This window comes from Uranotaenia lowii, chromosome 1 (assembly GCF_029784155.1).
Source record: "Uranotaenia lowii strain MFRU-FL chromosome 1, ASM2978415v1, whole genome shotgun sequence".
Taxonomy (NCBI): domain Eukaryota; kingdom Metazoa; phylum Arthropoda; class Insecta; order Diptera; family Culicidae; genus Uranotaenia; species Uranotaenia lowii.
In genome coordinates, this window is record NC_073691.1 from 32,936,093 (window position 1) to 32,954,285 (window position 18,193).

The following is an 18,193-nucleotide window of genomic DNA, read 5'->3' on the forward strand; positions in this document are numbered from 1 at the left end:
TCCTCGATAGTATAGTGGTCAGTATCCCCGCCTGTCACGCGGGAGACCGGGGTTCGATTCCCCGTCGGGGAGAACATATTTTGATGAATTTTCATACAAAAAAAACTTAGGTATCAAACCTAAAAAAACTCCCTCCGTGACAGTGATTTAAACTCACTGCCGTGACCAGGATTCGAACCTGGGTTACTACGGCCACAACGTAGGGTCCTAACCACTAGACGATCACGGCTACCGGGAGCAGATGGAAGCACAAGAGTTAAGAACAGACCCAAGCAATATAATTATTTTAGACAGCGATGGCACCAATCTGAAAATTTGTTAATGATGATTACGCGAGGGGGTTTTGAAATTTGGAAATAGGATATCTGCAGAAATAACTCAGCAATGTAGTTGAAATTGATTCTGCAGAGTAAAGCACTTCAAAAAAGTTTGTGTTTGAAAAGCAGTAACATTCCGAATGAGCCTCACTGTGACAAATGTGCATTTTAACCTCCCAACGGTGCCGATTGCAAAATTGCAGAAATATGTTTTTGGAGCGTTTTAACTAGTAAATTGGTAGTAGTTGTATTCAGAATGGGGGTAGGCTTAATAGCGGCACGTTATCCAAACATACGGGAAAATTGTGCCTGATGATGATCGATTTAGAGTATTTAGAATTTTAATTTAATATTAAAATTATGTATCGTTATTTCTGAATATGTAAAATTGAAATTGACTCCCACCTAAATTACCATATAAGCTTTGATCTTTTGAACGAAAAAAAATCTTCCAAAGAAGAAGTTGTTTTAAAATTCCTATACTTTCAGATTGATTGAATTGAATGAAACTGAATAAAAAGTTTAAAAAACAGTCAAGAATAGACCATTCCATGCATCTGTATTAATTGGGAGGTCTCATAGGAGTCGTGAGTATTCTGGAAGATTCAAACTTTATGTACAGTCGAACCTGGATAAGTGAGAACTGGCTGGGCAAAAAACCTCTATAAATGAGTGAAATCGTCAGAACCTATTTCTTTAAAGGCAAGTGAGAATGAGAAAACCTGGATAAGCGAGAATCTTATTACTGGATACACTTTGAAAATTACCATCTCCATAGTAAAGTTTTGGCCCAAACAGACATTCTGGTCTCGTACCAATCTTTCTTGTTAAAGTGGCTTCTAGAAAGTAACCATTTTGAGATCATTCTAAGCACCGGCAAGCACCAAGCACCAGGCAAGTATTCAACTTTCGTCGAACTTCCTCTTCGTGGTGGATTTTATTGGAATGATGATCCGGTGTGTCTGACAGAACCCTTACTAGTCGAGTTTTCAGCTCCGACTACACAGTGTTCCGGTGTGACCGAGGTCCTCACAACAATACAAAATTAACCGGCGCCGAAGTTATGATTGCCATCCGATTAAGTCATTCAGCCACTCCAATCCGTGGATCCGTATCGATTTGTGTACTCGGAAGCTTGTGACCTGCTCCAAAGTCACAATCGGCATAGGGGGAGAAGTGCCGTCCTCGGAAATGGTTATTGTCCCTCCCAAAGGCAAAACAAGAGTCGCAGACTGAAAAATATTGTAACATCTTTATCATTATCGAGTTGTCGACAAACTACAATACCGGAATGCAACTCAAAACAACAATCTCAAAACAATGTCATGAGCAAATTAACACATTTTGCCCGACATCCGATCTACGCCCACCGATTCACGTAAGTTCTAAAGAACATCATCTGGCAACCAGGTAGGACTCCCAACGTCAAGAACATGATCGAACTAATTAGTTCGAGGCACTCAATTCTGAATTGACGAACACAATCGAGCTGGTGCAGGGGTCCAACAGATATTCTCGTTCTATTGTTGCTGATCAAGCGCGAAGTGAAGACGTTTTACAGATACTGAGCGCGGCTCCTTGAAAGTTTGTTCAAACTCCATTTTGTCAAGGGCAAAGTAAGTGAGATGAAATGAGGGTAGCCAACTTACGCCAAAGCAGAAACGAATTTCTTTTCACAGTTCAGCAGCAATAGAGCGAGTTAAAAAAGGTCGCGACCATACAGTGAAGTGGGAGAATTTAGAGATCGGTAAGATGGGTATTCGTTTTAAATGACCCGGGAAGAAACTAAACGATTGTTCTGGTGCTCGTAGGCTTGTGGTTTTCGATGCAAGTTACTGCATAAAAGTCAAGCGGCGTACCAAACGGGTGGAAGAGACCCAGAAGGGGTCGCAACTCGCAGCTTTGATCCTATCCGGATAGGCAACACCGAGATTCGTCCGCCGTGGGATAGACTTCACACGATTACACACACACATACACATAGAGGATAAGTTTTAACCCTAGAGTAAGTACAAAAAAAACTAATAAATAAGTAAATGTTATCTGTAATTCTTTATTTTGTTAACTTGGGAGTAACGCGGTAAGTTTAGAGTTAATTGCTGTGCTGTTTCTTTTTGTTCACCTCGAACCCGGTCGTTCTGTGGTCGGAGGAAAGGGTCATGTATGCTCCGCCACTCTTCGATCTTATTTGTGATTGTCTCATGCATAGTTACAAGCTCTCAGGCCGAAAGGTCGCAAGGCCGAAAGGTTGCAAGGCCGAAAGGTCGTAAGGCCGAATGTTCGTAAGGCCGAATGGATGCGAAGGGTCGTCGGGCCAAATGGTCATAAGGGCGAATGGATGCTTGGCCGAAACGTCGTTAGGCCGAATGGTCATTAGGCCGAATGGTCATTAGGCCGAATGGTCATTAGGCCGAATGGTCATAATGCTGAATGGTCGTAAGGATAAATGGATGCTAGAAGGTCGTTAGGCCGAATGGTTGTTCGGCTGAATGGTCGATAAGCCGAATTTATGCTAAGCTTATAAGATATATAATCGCTTTTTTGCATGTTAGATCAAATGGTCGTTAGGCCGAAAAGTCATCAGGCCGAATGGTCATCAGGACGAATGGATGCACGGCTGGATTCGACCATTCGGCTTTGCGACCATTCGGCCTAGTGGCCATTCGGCCTTATGAACATTCTGCCTATCGTACATTCGGCCTAACAGCCATTCGGCCTAACAGCCATTCGGCCTAACAGCCATTCGTCCTAACAGCCATTCGGTCTATGGACCATTCGGCCTAGCATGCAGTCAAGTGTAAATGATTTCGTATTAAGCAACCATTCATGAAGATCATTCAGCCTTATGATCATTCGGCCTAATGACCGTTTGGCCTAACGACCTTTCGGCCTAGCATACATTTACCCTTACGACCATTTGGCCTGACGACCATTCGGCCTAATGACCTTTCGGCCGAATGACCTTTTGTTCTAACGACATTTCGGCCTAATATCCATTCGACCTTACGAACATTCGGCCTTAAGATCTTTCGGCCTTGCGACTTTTCGGCCTAACGACTTTCTAGCATCCATTCAGCATTATGACCATTCAGCCTTGCCACCACTCGGCCTTACGACCATTCGGTCAAATGACCATTCGGTCAAATGACCGTATTACTGAGTATATTTTGTAGAGTAATAAGAGAAAAAACAATCTAAAGCTAGCACCAACTATATCAGCAGAAATAATCGTGAGATTCAAATCAGCAAGGTTGATCTGTGCTCACCTTTCTCAAAACGTCAAATAATGAATCAAAACAGTTCTCGTAAGATCATGCCTAATGTCAAAGTACCATGATACATCACATCCGGTTCAGCCGACTCCCATATGAAGTCGTCTAGAAGTCACAACGTCAGTTCAACATCAAAAATTAGTCTTCAAGTGAATAGTAGTGTTTAAAGCTTTGAAGATATAATTTGATTTGACATCATCTGCATGCGGCCTGAACAAATAGGAATATCATCGCTACGAAACAGAAAATTCATCAGCTACATCGAAACCCGCATGAGGATACATCTTGATGTCGTGACCTAACGACCAGACGACACCAGTCAAGTTTGCCCGTTTGACGCTGAATCCCCAAAGACTGCTCTTGGAAGAACCGACAACACTAGCTGCGAATAGAGTGCTCACGAAGCTACAAAAGCAAAGATTGCTCGCAACAAGATCGTACCGAATCATATTGCATGATATTTCTATTCGGCAAGACTTGCGCTTCGCCCTTAAACCGGATTCGTGTCATATTTCCGAAAGGCTCTCAACAGAGCCTTTAATATAGACGCTGGACTTGACCAATACTGCTGTATCAGACCAAGCATATATCCCACACTGAGCATGTCACCACCACTAGCAAGAAAGTGCTAGAATCAGTATCGCATGCGTTGCGCTTTGAACGGACGTCGGTCGAGTCGTCTAATCGGGAAACTAATCGTCGCCTCAAAAGGATAATCCTCGGGCTAGGTGTATTGTGTCGCTATTGGGAGAGATCGTGCATGTGCGGAAATTGTAGGCATTTGAAAGAATCGTGCTGTGAAATAATCGGAATCTTTATTCGAAGAGCTGATAGTGAAACGCCATTGGCATAAGTTGGGGCATTTGATTGAGAGGAAGTGTATTCCCATGGTGTGTCTGTGGCCTCACCAGTACCAGAGTAAAAGGGAAGCAAATGGAGTTGACCACCCTCCTACAGTGTGCGTATTGGATGAGGTAGAAGATACCACTACCAGGGCGGGAATTCAGTGGCCTTAAATACCTCTCGATAGTGTGGGAATAGTGAAGGGCAACCACCACACATCTACAGGCAGTAAGTTACGACCACTGGGTTATGATAAAGTGTGCATGAGAGCAGAGCAGCTGGTTTGTTTATCAACAATTGCCAACATCGATTACTGATTGTTTCATCAGTGATGACGGCTTGTAGCGGACCGAGAGAAGAGAGCCACATTGATGATCACTTGAGGCTGCTGTAAAGTATCATCGACCGAATCAAGAGATGATGATTGGCGAAATGATCGCACATCAGGTAATTAAGACTTAGTTGATTGTAAATATAAATAATGCAGTCTAGATTAAATTCCAATGCTTCAATCGCGCTTTTATTGAATAATTAAGAGTCCGTCCTGTATTGAGCGTTTATTTATTTTGAAAAGGCTTGAAAGCCATCCTTGAGGGTTATTTCGTTTTGGCACACTGATTCTTTCATGTTGTGGTTAGCTAGGCTACAAATGACTATTCCGCCTAGTGACCATTCGGCTTAGTGACCATTCGGCCGAACATCCATTTGGCCTTGCGTAATTTCGGCCTAACGGCCTTCGGCTGGATAACCGTCGGCCGAATAACCCATTCGGCCTAGTGGCCTATTCGGCCAGATAGCCCATTCGGCCAAACGTCACTCGGCCGAATGACCTTCAGCCGAATGGCTTTTGGCCCCATGACTTTCGGCCAAATGACCCAGCTTCATTTTATACCAACCCCCTGATCGAGCCAAAAACGCGACATTCGCAGAGTCGTTCTCCCGCGGCCTTTTCCGATTGTGTTGTTAAATAGTGTTACTCCCAGGGCGGATTTTTGTTTGCTGATCCAGCGAGATCTTCATTTTCGATGCCCTCCAGTTTGATACTCGACTTACTCAGCACAGAAACTCTCTGCAAAAGTAACAGCGTCGAGAATGAGAATGGTCACTTGCTAGATCTCTGTTTTATAAACGAAGGATCCGCGATGCCAGGTAACTGTTTGACGTTTTGTAATTAGGAGAAAATGTATGGCCTTTTTCCAAAGCTTCCTAATTAATCTAAACTTTTCTATGGAGGACATGGTGTCGCTAGTGTTTGCTTAATAACTCACAGGAAGCACCAATAAGGACATCAATCCGATTTGACTCGTGGATTTTAGGATCGGCTAGCAAAGAGGAATTGGGATAGGATCTATCGACGTCGAAGATAGATGTAGCGAAAGGGTTGATAGCACGAACGATGAAAATTCGAAATTCAAAATCAAGATTTTCAAAGTATTGAATCGATGTTCTTTCCGACAAGCCGTCAATTAATTATTTTAAATGATTTTCCTTATTTCGAGCTAGACATTTGCTTAAAAATAAATACTAAGCAATAATGTTTACAAATCTAACATCAATTTTTCAGAAAACACAGAAAACGAATGCGATTTAAAACATTGAATGAAACCAGAGTTTAAAGCTTCAGACAAAATTCATATATTTTAACCCAGATTTAAATAGAAACTAAATCCGAATTCTAAGATAAATTTCAAACCACTGAAGAAAATAATCAGGATATGGAATTGATCAGCAAAACTACAATCATTGTTGTGTATCGTCGAAATTTACATTCCTGTTTTTCTTTTTCAATTGAAGGCTTGATTGAAAAATGTCGCTGTAATATTTTAAATTTGAAAAAATATTTGAATTGTGAAATCTTGATTAAGAAAAAAATCCATTTTGAACTTTAGAGAATTTATTCGAAACACATATGTACCTTCTTGATGATTAAATCAATTTTGATAACAAGAAGAATATCAATTTTAGTTCAAAAGTACCAGGGATCAAAATCAGAGATAAAATCATTTTTTATTTTGTCCAGTTAACAACCTAAAAGACTGAAATAGTTCATTTCTGAATTTCACAATAATTACCTACTTCATATATTGATAAAACAAATGATCAGTTCATCATTGGAAGCTTCAATTGCCAAAGTACAGGTTAGGAAATGGGTGATTTCTTGAATGACCAATAAGAAACTTATAAAAAAAATAAATTTAAAGTTTTGTTGTTCATATTGAAAGCACAAAGCAAATACTTTTTCAATAAATGTTGTGCATTAAAATTTTGCTTTAAAGTTCTACTTCGAATTATTTCGAATCTTTGCATAAATAAAAAAATCAAATATTTAAAAAATATTATTCATTGGAATGAAAATAAATAAAACCATTATAAATTTTCAAGTGCAAGTTTTATAGTTAAAAATTTCAAGCTCTGAATATTTTGAAGCCGTCAATTGAAAAACTGAGTTCTATAAAGAAGAAAAGATAGAAACTTTTAAAAAAATTTTAAATTATTTTAAAGTAATTGAAAATGTTTTACTATAAAAACGGTAAATTCATGTGAAAATTAAAAAAAACTATAAAATTCGGTTACTTTATTTGAATATTAAAACAAACTGAGACATTTAAAAAGGTACGTTTCTAATATTGATGATCTGGAGTTTACAAGTTTAAAAATGAATCAGTTTTAAGTGGAATCAATCAGAGATAACTGATGCTCTAACAAATCTCCATGAAATTGAATTCCTTATTGGTTAATTATATTTTATTTTTTTTAGGAATAATAATGATGATGTTGATGATGATGCATGATTTAAATAAGTTGAGTTCTACAGTTTTTATAAACTTGGCATAAATCATTACACGCATATCCGACTATAGTGAAGAAATTTAAAATAGAAAAATATTATTTAATTTTACCAATTTGTTGAAACTTGCATTTGATTTTCGCTTAATAACATCTGAAATAAAATTTGATTTAAATGGAGTAAAGTGAACAAGTAGAAGACTGCTGTAACACTTTCGCTGAAACCAAATTTAGATACGATCTAGTGGAAAGTGGATACTTGCTTTGAAGCCTTTTTTAAATCATTTGTTATGTTTTAAAGTTTTGTCAAAAAAAATCCAAAGAAAAAATTCTTAAACAATTTTCACCTATTTTCAAAAGCTCTTAGACAAAAACCTAATTGCAAATTTGATTTTGGGCGTCCAAATTAGCTTAGCTTAGCTTAGCTTGATTGACTACTCACATCCACCTTAATCATTGAACCCGAAATGCTCCAGTATCAATTTAAACTAAATGATTTTTACTGGATTTTTTTTTATCACTTATTAATACCATTGTTCGTCTCTCGTTTTTCTACAAGATATGCATTTCGTATACAAATTCCACATCGCCAATGGTTGCTACTCCGTGATTGACCGAGACCACCAATTTTATACAAAGGTCACAAGAATGGTTCTTGGGGCTGAAAGCTCAGTGTACAAAACTGATGCTCTCTCTTTGAACATCAATAACGGCGCCGGCCACGTCCTAGTAGTCAAAGGATAGGTAGGAAAGTTAGAGAAAAGGATGAAAGAAAGAAATTTGTGCTTTAGGACCGAGGTCACCTCTGCAATCTAGCAAACAATTTTGTTTTGGAGTGTGGGTATAAGGATATGATCAGGAAACACTTTTGACCAGCGTAATTTAGTTTTTTTTTGAATCTTTTTTTTCTAATTAAATAGTTGGTGATGCTTTTTTAACTGCGCGAAGACCTCGAATCTTATTTCCACATTAGTAAGTTTTTACTAATGGATTTTAATACACCTCTATCAGCGTTTTTTTCGTTGAAACTTTCTTTGGTTTGCTCGTCTAGGGACTGAATAAGCTAAAAAAAACCCTGCGATTGTTATTTTCATTAATTTTCTGTGTAGCACATCAGTGAAATATGTTATTTCTTGATCGTATATGAACCGAGTAATTTGTTTTTCTTAACGCTGTAATAATTCCAAATAATAGTATATTTCTCTAATGAATTATTCAAGCTCCAGAAAACACCCATTCAAAAGTTATTAGCTGTTGAATGAGAAAAAATAACGATTACTTTTAAATACGTGTTATTTTAATAGAAAATCGATAATTGAAGTAAATAACGATTAAGTGTTTGAAACACTTAACTTATATGGTATAAAATGATTTTATAAATTTACAAATTTATTTCTTCTGTGATGCGTTTAAATGTAAAAATACAGAATTATAATTCAGTAATAACGACTTACATGATAATCATGGCAATTTCATGCTAACATAAGTAACGATGCAATCCCATAGAACTTTTCCGCTATCTCAACATGAATATAGTACTCTCTCGCTAATTGGTCACTGTTGGGACTGGAAGATGGATCCCATTAAAAAAAGCATTCGATAACCAAATGTTCGTAAAAAACATCAGCTTGAGCAAATATTTCAGTTTTGATCATTTACATTAAAGAAGATACCTAATACTAAACATAGGAAAAAATAAATTAAACAAATGTTCAAAAATACGACGATGATTGAGCATCAGAAAACATTCGACTAAGGAATAGTAAATCTGCAGACTAAAGGTACAATTAAGAAATATGTACATAAAGAATTCTTGCAATGAAACATGCAACTTCACAACTGCTTATAATTTGCTTGTTACTATACTATGTCAAATTTCGATTTTGTCATCAGCAATTCTCATTTTAATAGAACAAAATAACGACGGGCGATTCTCTTAATCCTACAACAGCAGAACCCCGCACAGCTTGGCTTCAGAACTTGCAAGTGAGACAGTTTCAGTTAATTTACCAAGCGCGCAATACATGAATTACTCTTTTGAATTTTAATTTTGCTTGTCCATATCAAACACAGTTATGAGAGAGCAAAAATAACAAGCATTCAAAACTAGCAGATATTTAATAAACTTCGATAGCCCTTTGCTGTATGGTGAAAAGGCAAAAATCGTTGGGTGGCCATCGTTGGGTGTCGTACCGTAAACACAAATTTCTCTAATTGCAATTTTGATTTTGGGCATCCAAATTATTTAAAATCTTCTCTTAAATTCTTTGCACCTAGGAAAAATGTGAAATTTGAGGCCTTGAAAAACTTGTAAAAAATTTTTGGATATGGAGTTTAGAATTAAAAAGAATGATAAACACAAAAACCAATTGAGGCTGAAATTGGTTTCTTGAGAAATATTTCATATCAGCTTAAATTTTGGAATTACATTTACTCTTTTTTACAATCAAAGTGGCTAGTTATGAAGTCAGCGATACTAGGATTTTGTTTTCATTTAGCTAAATCTGTTGACTATCGTAAGTGGCTACCAACTTGTGATGTGTAAAATTAGTATTCTATGAATGAATTTCAAAGTTCAAATGGTAGGTTTCAAATTTTGAACTTGTTTAGTTACACTTCTTAGTGAGAACCCATTTTGAACACGAGCTAAGGGTTTTTTGTGTCAAGAACTGAGTTTCAATACAAATGGTATTAACTGAAGTGCAAATCGAAATCTACAATTGATTGGCTTCGATTCGTGAACGTCATATAGAGCCGTAAAATGAAATGTCTTAGGCCTAGAGAGTAATTTAAGACGAAATTCCGCCGGAGGCGAGCCGAATTACTGACATGTTTGTCAACACTTATTTTTAAAATTTTTAAACACTATTTGGGATCAAGTGAATTCCCGGTAAATTCATTTCTTGTACTGAAAATTTTACTTGGAAAAAATCTCCATGGGGGGGGGGGGGTTTAAACCCCGTTCGCACGGGCTTGTTCGGGTCCACAAATAGTTAAACAAGAAGAATGTTAACCCTTCGTTTCATGATTTTTTATTTTTTCCTTAAAAATCATTTAAACAGTTGGAAATGATGAGTCCATCAAGAAAAAAAAATTAAAATAAAATACGATTTTTCACTTTTTCCATATATTAATTGTTGCAAATTTGTTACTATATGAAACAAGGGGCAATTATCGCGGTGTTTCTGAAAAATTTGCGGTTGCCAATCTGCTTGAGCTGGTAATATTAGATCCCTTTTTCTCGTATTGCAAATTCTATTTCTCTTACGAACAACATGGATTCATGCCTAGACACTCTACGATAACAAAACTGTTGACATTCACGTCTTCCGTGCAAGACAGCTTTGCCAGAGGATCTCAAACCGACGTCATATACACTGACCTGTCCGCAGCTTTCGACATGGTGAATCACAAAACTGCCGTCGCCAAACTAGATCGTATCGGTATTTGCGGCTCTTTACTGGAATGGTTCCAAAGCTACTTGTTAGGACGGAAATTTTCTTATCAATGTCCAGCCTCTTCAGGAGTAGCTAAAGGGAGGCACCTAGGACCCTAGGGTATTCCAGATCTACTTTAACGACTGCGAGCAACCTTAGCGGAGATCGGGAAGCCAGCTTCAATAGTGATGGGAAAGATACAAAAGCGCGTGATCGGGTGGTGGACGATCAACCCACGAATGTGCCCGTTGAGAATCAACGGGCCGGTTCTTCAAGATCAGCATCATCAACGTGCACAGCCCTCATTTTGGAAGTACCGGTGACAACAAAGGCGAACTCTTCGCGCAGTTGGAGCGTGAATACGACCGCTGCCCAAAAGATGATATCAAGATCGTCATCGGGGATTTGAACGCTCAGGTCGGCCAGGGGAAGGAATTCAAACCGACAGTTGGAAGGTTCAGAGCGCTCCAGCTGAGTTCATTTGAATCACGCAGGGGGCTTCGACAAGGCGATGGTCTGTACTGCATGAAGTTCAACGTGGCGCTAGAAGATGTTTTCAACCGATCCAGCCAACTTATCTGCTTTGCCGACGACATTGATATGTATATGTAGTCGGCAGATCATCTACGGCGGTGGAGGAGATCTATCGCAAACTGAAACTCGAAGTAGAAAGGATAAGATTAATGATTCAGATGCGTCCTAGACGAATTACATGCTGGCCTGCGGATCCGAGACCGACCGAACCCGCTTGTCCAGCAATATCAAGGTCACAGTCGACGGCGACAAGCTGGAGATAGTAGAAGACTTTGTCTATCTCGGCTCACTGGTGACCGCAGACAATGACACCAGCCGTGAGATCCGGCGGCGAATGATCAGCGGAAGTCGTGCTTACTATGGACTTCACAAGCAACTGCGGTCGAGAAGACTTAGGCCTCGCACGAAGTGTAACCTGTACATGACGCTTTTTACATCGGTGGTTTTCTATAGGTACGAGACGTGGATATTGCTCGAGAAGGACCTGCTTACACTCGAAGTATTCGAGCGTCGAGTGTTGAGAACCATCTTTGGCGGCGTACTGGAGAACGGAGTGTGGAGGCGAAGGATGAACCACGAGCTCGCGCGACTCTACGGCGACCCAGTATCCAGAAGGTGGTGAAGGATTGACGGATACGCTGGGCAGGACATGTTGTAAGAATGTCAGACGACTGTCCTGCAATACAGGTCTACGCAACGAATCCGGTAGGAACGAGGCGAGCAGGGGCGCAACGAGCGAGGTGGTTCAAACTCGTTATTTTAGTTTTTGATAATTTAATTAAGATATATCGTTTTAGGCCCAAGTCGTTGAAAATTTAAAAAAAAAAAAGGAAAAAAGGGATGAAAATATTAAATTAGTGGCTTCAATTGACTCGGTTTATGCATAAGAAAGTTGGAGTTTTGTATTGCATTTGAAAATTCCTCGTTTTCTTCTGAAACCCAACTTATCTTTAACCGCACCAACTTTAACAAGTGATCCCATGCAAAGGGGGAGCTCATAAATAATAGAATTCGCAATAAATCATACAAGGAAGTTACCTTTTTACCGCGGGAATCCGTTTTAAGCGTTCGAAAACAGATTGCACACGTGCTCCGAAGTTAAATCCAACCTTCGCACTTGAAGATTTCCGCCTAACTATTTTTCCATGTGGTATGATATGCCGTACGTGTACCTATGATAGTTTCTTCAAGTGTAAACAGTGGAAACACCGTTCATAACTGTTATAATGTATGAGTTTGAGTTTGAGAGTTCATTGCGTTGTCTTACAAGTGGGTCCTCTCACAAAAGGGATAAAGGTAATAAATTTCCCACCGTTCATACATGGTTTGGTTCTGGAAAACGGGGCTGAAAAGAACTCCAGAGGAGTTAGGTTGTTGGATGCATCTTGTTTTTTTCCTTCTGTATCTCCGTTTTCACTTTGTTATCCTTGCACTTTTGAAAACCTCGCAGCCTCTCCCCCAAAGAGGCAAACGTCAGGATCAGACCTTTTTACCGAGTGCAGACTTCTATCTGAACTTCCATCTTCAACTTTTCTTTTCTGTGAAAAAAGGGATGCAGTTCGCCTTTTAAAACTGAAAGAACAGTCATTCGAGTTGCAGTTGGATTTGCTTGTTTGAACTGAATTCGAATAAGAAAAGAGCCCACCTTTTTGGCTTGATCCAGTATAAAAAGTCTGGCGATGACAGAAGTCTAACATAATGTAACCGATTTTTCTCGTAGGGGAACATGTCCTATTATGCGCCACTTAAGCGAATCGCTGATTTTCTATGTATTCCACGTACAAATTGTGTTAAAAATGGGTGCAATCGTTTAAGAAAATTGTTTTCTACAAATACCTATGAGTTTTTATTACTCAAATTGCTATAGTTGCTTCAAAAACTTGATTTTTAAAAACCTTATTCAAAGCCACGGAACAAAACTGTGTTGCAAATACGCGCCGCCGTGTATTCAATACGCGCCTAGCAGCCGAACACACCCGAAAGCAGCCGAAGACCGAAAACACACCAATACTTACAGGCACTTTGAATGAAAATAAAATCAAAATGGACTAATCAAAATTAAAAAAATAATAAAAGTAGATTTTTTGGGCTGAATTAACGCTCAAAATAAGGTTTTAGACTTTTTGTTCATTTTCAATGAAAATTGGCCTTTTTGAAAAATTAATGCTATTTTCAGCCTACTACGATTGGCGCGTTATAAAGAGCGCATGGGCCGTGATAAAACATACCCATAAAAAGCATACCATAGCGAGTTCGGTATAAGTTTTTAGCATTAAATCGTAGTTTAGATTCTCTTCTATCGATGTGTCAGAAAATATTGTCTTATTCGTTTTTCTCTGCTTGGTGACACCTTATTGAAAGTGTTTTAAAATTTAGATCGAAATGAAGAAAAACCTAAATTGTGAAATTATCACGACACAGGAGCATTTTAAGGAAAAATTCATACTTGCCATGACCAAACACAGTATTTAGAACAAATTGGTAATATTTTGCAGGCTTAAAATGCTTCAGATTCTTCAAAACAAGGGTGGCGCGTATTAACCACATGGGGCGTTATATGAACTTTTCCCCTACTGCAAAAATGCGACCATGATAGGTGATCCAGCAGGATGCTGCAGTTGAATGTTAATCGTGTGGCAGTTTGATCCCGGTAAAAGACTTATGAATGGCGAGGGGTATACCTTTATGCAATTCTACTTAGGGGAAAAGAAGCAGTGTTCTTCGGAGATGCATTGTAGTCAAATGCAGAGGTGCATTTTCATACAATGAAGACGTTTCATTTTCATGATCAAAGGTATTCTGGATGATTTTTCGCAGAAAAAAAACTTTTTCTCGTTTTCTGGTAAATAACTGATTTTATTTTAAAAGATTTGGATTTTTTGAAAAAATAACACACAAAATGGTTCAAATTATGAATGATTTACAATTTAAAGCACGCATCGGTGGTTCAGTGGTAGAATGCTCGCCTGCCACGCGGGCGGCCCGGGTTCGATTCCCGGCCGATGCAACCTTTTTTTTGCTTCGTTTCCCTCATTCATACATGTAGTTGTTAACAATATTTAAAAAAAAATGTTCTTAAGGAACATCTTGAGTTAAATAAAAAAAAAACACTTAAACAAACTCAAGAACTGGAAGACAACTCATCTCTTCAACAGAGTGTCTGGTTTAAACAAAGTGCACTCATTTGTAACCGAGTGTACTAATTAGTGCGAAAAGTGAAAAATTCCGCCATATATCATGCATCCTTTGTCAGTCCTTCCGAGGGCCGGTAGTCTCATTTTACTCGCAGGACACACCGTTAAAAAGCGACCAACAGCGAGAAAAAAAAGCCCCGTAAACCTGCAAGGCTGCGGTTGAAAAATGCCACCATTTATTATAATTAGACGAAGGAAAAACACTTGTCCCATCAGATGACTTTCCTGGTGCTTACCGGAAAAAACGAAATTATTACATTGGCAAGTGAGTGGTGGGTGTTTTTCTTTTCCCTTGCTATCCTTAAAGAAACGCTACAACCCGGTTACACCGTAATAAGTAAGGCTCCAGTTGAAAAATCGAGCCGGAGTTATGCTGGAATTTGCAACCTCACCCAAAAAAACCGGAACGGTTAAACGGAAAAGAGAAGGGTGAGAGAACTAAAAAAAACCTACTCGAAGAAGCTCACCGACGAAGACGACGAAAACGACGACCGAACGAGCGACCGGCCGTTTATTAGCGAAACGATTTGTCTTGTCCCTACTTCTGTGTCTGTTTCTGATGCTGCTGCCATCCCCTACTGTTTATGAGCTCCTGGTAGGCTAGGGGACGGTTTTAAACTGAAAACTAGCCTCGAAACTAAAAATAGCTGATGACGATAGTTGAGCGCCTAGTTAGACATCAATTCCTCGATAGTATAGTGGTCAGTATCCCCGCCTGTCACGCGGGAGACCGGGGTTCGATTCCCCGTCGGGGAGGATATGTTTTAATCAAAAGAAGGGGAAGCAACTGTGAGGTAAGACGAAAAAATTCTAAACTTCAGAATAAAAAGAACTTTAACCGCAAGAACAAAAACATACATGAATAATCATTGATCAAACCAGCTGCATCAGCGATTGATAAGTTACAACGAAACACATAATTGGGATCTTTAGGCATTACTTGGGTGGTTCAACATAGAGAACAGCAAACTACAGCAAATTGCCTAAAGTAAAAAATAATCAATTCTAGCGTAAATTCACGTCACAAAAGTTAACAATCGCAACACAAACATCTTAAAGTTGTTATAGATAAAATCATTATTGATTCAAAGAAAATTCAATTGTTAACCGTTTACTAATTATTGTATTTATTCTACAGTAAGTTGTTTGATCTCAAGAATGGCAACAGTTCAGAATTGTCCGGAAAAGTGAATTCACTTCACGTCAGGCGGAATATTCGACAATAAGGTGAATCTTATCGAAGAGTTTTCTTTGATGCTTTCTCTGAATTTTAACAGTAATTAATTTCAGAATTCTTTCTGAAAATTTAACTTTTATTAAGTCCTGTACCGATACTAAAAGTTTTCATATGCCATTTTAAAATGTAAAAAAAATAATAAGATACGAATCCTCCATTTTCTTTCTAGTTTGTCATTCCTGTCTGTGGTAGATATAGTATTGACAAGAGAAAATGGGTTGGTAAAAGAAAACAATTTAGAATACACATGAATTATGTATAAAACAAAATATTCCAATCGTTTGAATATGGGAAAACATGAATCATGCTTAAATAAATCTAAAAAAAATAACTGGCAGTCCTGAACACCATTTAGCAGTGGGTTGCTGAATGGACAGTAGATGAATGAATGAGGTATGTGTCCGTGAGATAACGAATGAAACTGCCGCTGTGGTATGAAAGAAACTCTGTGTAGGTGTGTGTGTGTTAGAAACGATCCCAACTGATTCGATTGAAAAAAAAACGGTCATTCTTTCGGCTAAACTTGAAGTGGATAGTGCGAAGTTTAAAAAGTTGGTAAAGTGTATGGCAAGTGAAATGGATTCCGGAAAGAAACCGAAGGTTCACCACAATGGCGCAGAGCATGCTCCCAGAATGTAAGTGATATTCTTCACGCATTGATAGAGGGCCATTTATATTACAATTTTCACAAAACTCGTTAGAAAATGGCGCCCTATTGCGTCTCAACGGATTTTATGTTTGATGCTATTATTTATAAATAAGGATTAAAATTACTAAGAGTTCGTTAGAATACCCATCTTTCGATCGTTTTAACTTTATACTATACGGATAACAAACATCGAAATGCTACTGCGAATGAGAACTAACATGAGAAATTGAAATACTCATTAGAAGTTCACCTTAAACTACCCTTTCAAAAAAATATGAAAAATTTATCTTAAAAACTGTTAACTTAGCTCTTATTTAGTATTGCATCATAAATGTGGCAAGAATCAATAAAAAGTCATATATACAAGTGTATGATTAAAAGCACGATGAGTTTAAACCAGTGTACCAGTATATTTTTTAATATAAAAATGCTGAAGAAAATAGAATTGACGAAATCCAAAAAGAATTCAATAAACCTTTCGAGAGCATAAAATTCACAGTTGAAAAAGAATGAAACTGTTCTATTCGCTTCCTAGACATGACTCTCACCAGAAAAAACAACAAAATAAACAAGCATTGGTTCACAAAACAAACGAACGGACGATATCTGGATTTCTCATCCGACAGTCCTCATGCGCACAAAATGAACACAGCCATTGCTTTAATTGATCGCGCACTAAAACTGACTGACGTAGAGGAAAGGGTAAAAAGCATCCAGAATGTTAAGGGGATCCTTCTTTCTAATAACTATCCAGACAGTTTCATAAACCACATTTTGAAAACAAGAACGGATGCAATTTATAACTCGCTACAGTACGAAAACCGAGACACTCAAATGGGTAGATATGCTTCCTTAACATACATCCCCCATTTGAGTGAAAAAGTGAGCAAAGTATTACGAAAACACGACATAATTGCTTCATCAAGACCCGTGAACAAAATCAAAAATTGCATCTTCACTAAGCTCAAAGACGAAATCCCAAAAATGAAGCAAACACAGGTGGTTTACGAAATCCCTTGCGAATGTGGCCGTGTATATTGTGGACAAACCTCCCAAACAATAGAAAAACGCATTAAAAACCACAAATATAGTTTTAAACCGAATGCCTCCACAACCGGCCTAACACAACATGCGGTGGAAAACCATCACACGTTCAACTACAACGATGTCAGGATTCTGGAAAAAGTGAGCGATGACAACAAGAGGAAAACTGCGGAAACTCTGCATATAAAATTGAGAGGAGAGAAGGCAGTCAACATACAGAGAGACGCAATAGAAATTTCCTCGATATACAACGCGCTAATTAAGAAGCTGAGAGAGACACCACAATTTAAAAGAGCGAACAAACCCAAAACACAACCGACGACGAACCAATCAGGAACGCACTCGATGACACCATCACTGGACGACGGCTGACCAGGAGCAATTAGCTGACGTCGATTTCAAAAATCGTGAGACGGCCGTTGAGGAAACACGCGGCAAAAAAGTTGTAAGTTTCTGCTTCCGAGTGCACAGTGCATTGATAAAGTCAAAGATAAAATCTAGTTTATAATTAATTTCATCCTTTAATTTTATTAAATAAATATAGTTTTTCTGAGGATGGCCGAAAGCTAAGTAGGCCGAAAACGTTAAAAACAGCATTTTTATTTCGTCTTGCGCTCACCGAAAAATATCAATCAAAAAAGATTATAAGAACGTGCGGTGATTAAAACTAAACTACAATATAAAAGTAAGGAAGATAAGTATTCCCATTTAACAAAAAGGAGGACAAAAGCCGGCTGGCTACGGACAAGTCCTCTTTGAACGATAAAATCTGAAAAGAATTAGTCCTTTAAAAAAAAAAAAAGATGGCTTGCTATGGACAAGTCCCCCTTGAATAGTAAAATCTTGAATAAATTGATAAGCTCTTTAACAAAAGATGGC

At 38.3% G+C, this 18,193-nt stretch overlaps 4 non-coding genes across 4 annotated transcripts; 3 read left to right on the forward strand and 1 right to left on the reverse strand.

The window, feature by feature from the left end:
- Positions 1-72, forward strand: Trnad-guc (transfer RNA aspartic acid (anticodon GUC)). The gene has a single exon. It is a non-coding gene; the product is annotated as a tRNA-Asp (tRNA).
- An 85-nt stretch (positions 73-157) lies between these two features.
- On the reverse strand, positions 158-229 carry Trnah-gug (transfer RNA histidin (anticodon GUG)). The gene has a single exon. It is a non-coding gene; the product is annotated as a tRNA-His (tRNA).
- A 13,897-nt stretch (positions 230-14,126) lies between these two features.
- Positions 14,127-14,197, forward strand: Trnag-gcc (transfer RNA glycine (anticodon GCC)). Its single transcript has one exon. It is a non-coding gene; the product is annotated as a tRNA-Gly (tRNA).
- Positions 14,198-15,068: 871 nt separating this feature from the next.
- On the forward strand, positions 15,069-15,140 carry Trnad-guc (transfer RNA aspartic acid (anticodon GUC)). Its single transcript has one exon. It is a non-coding gene; the product is annotated as a tRNA-Asp (tRNA).
- Positions 15,141-18,193: the final 3,053 nt, after the last annotated feature.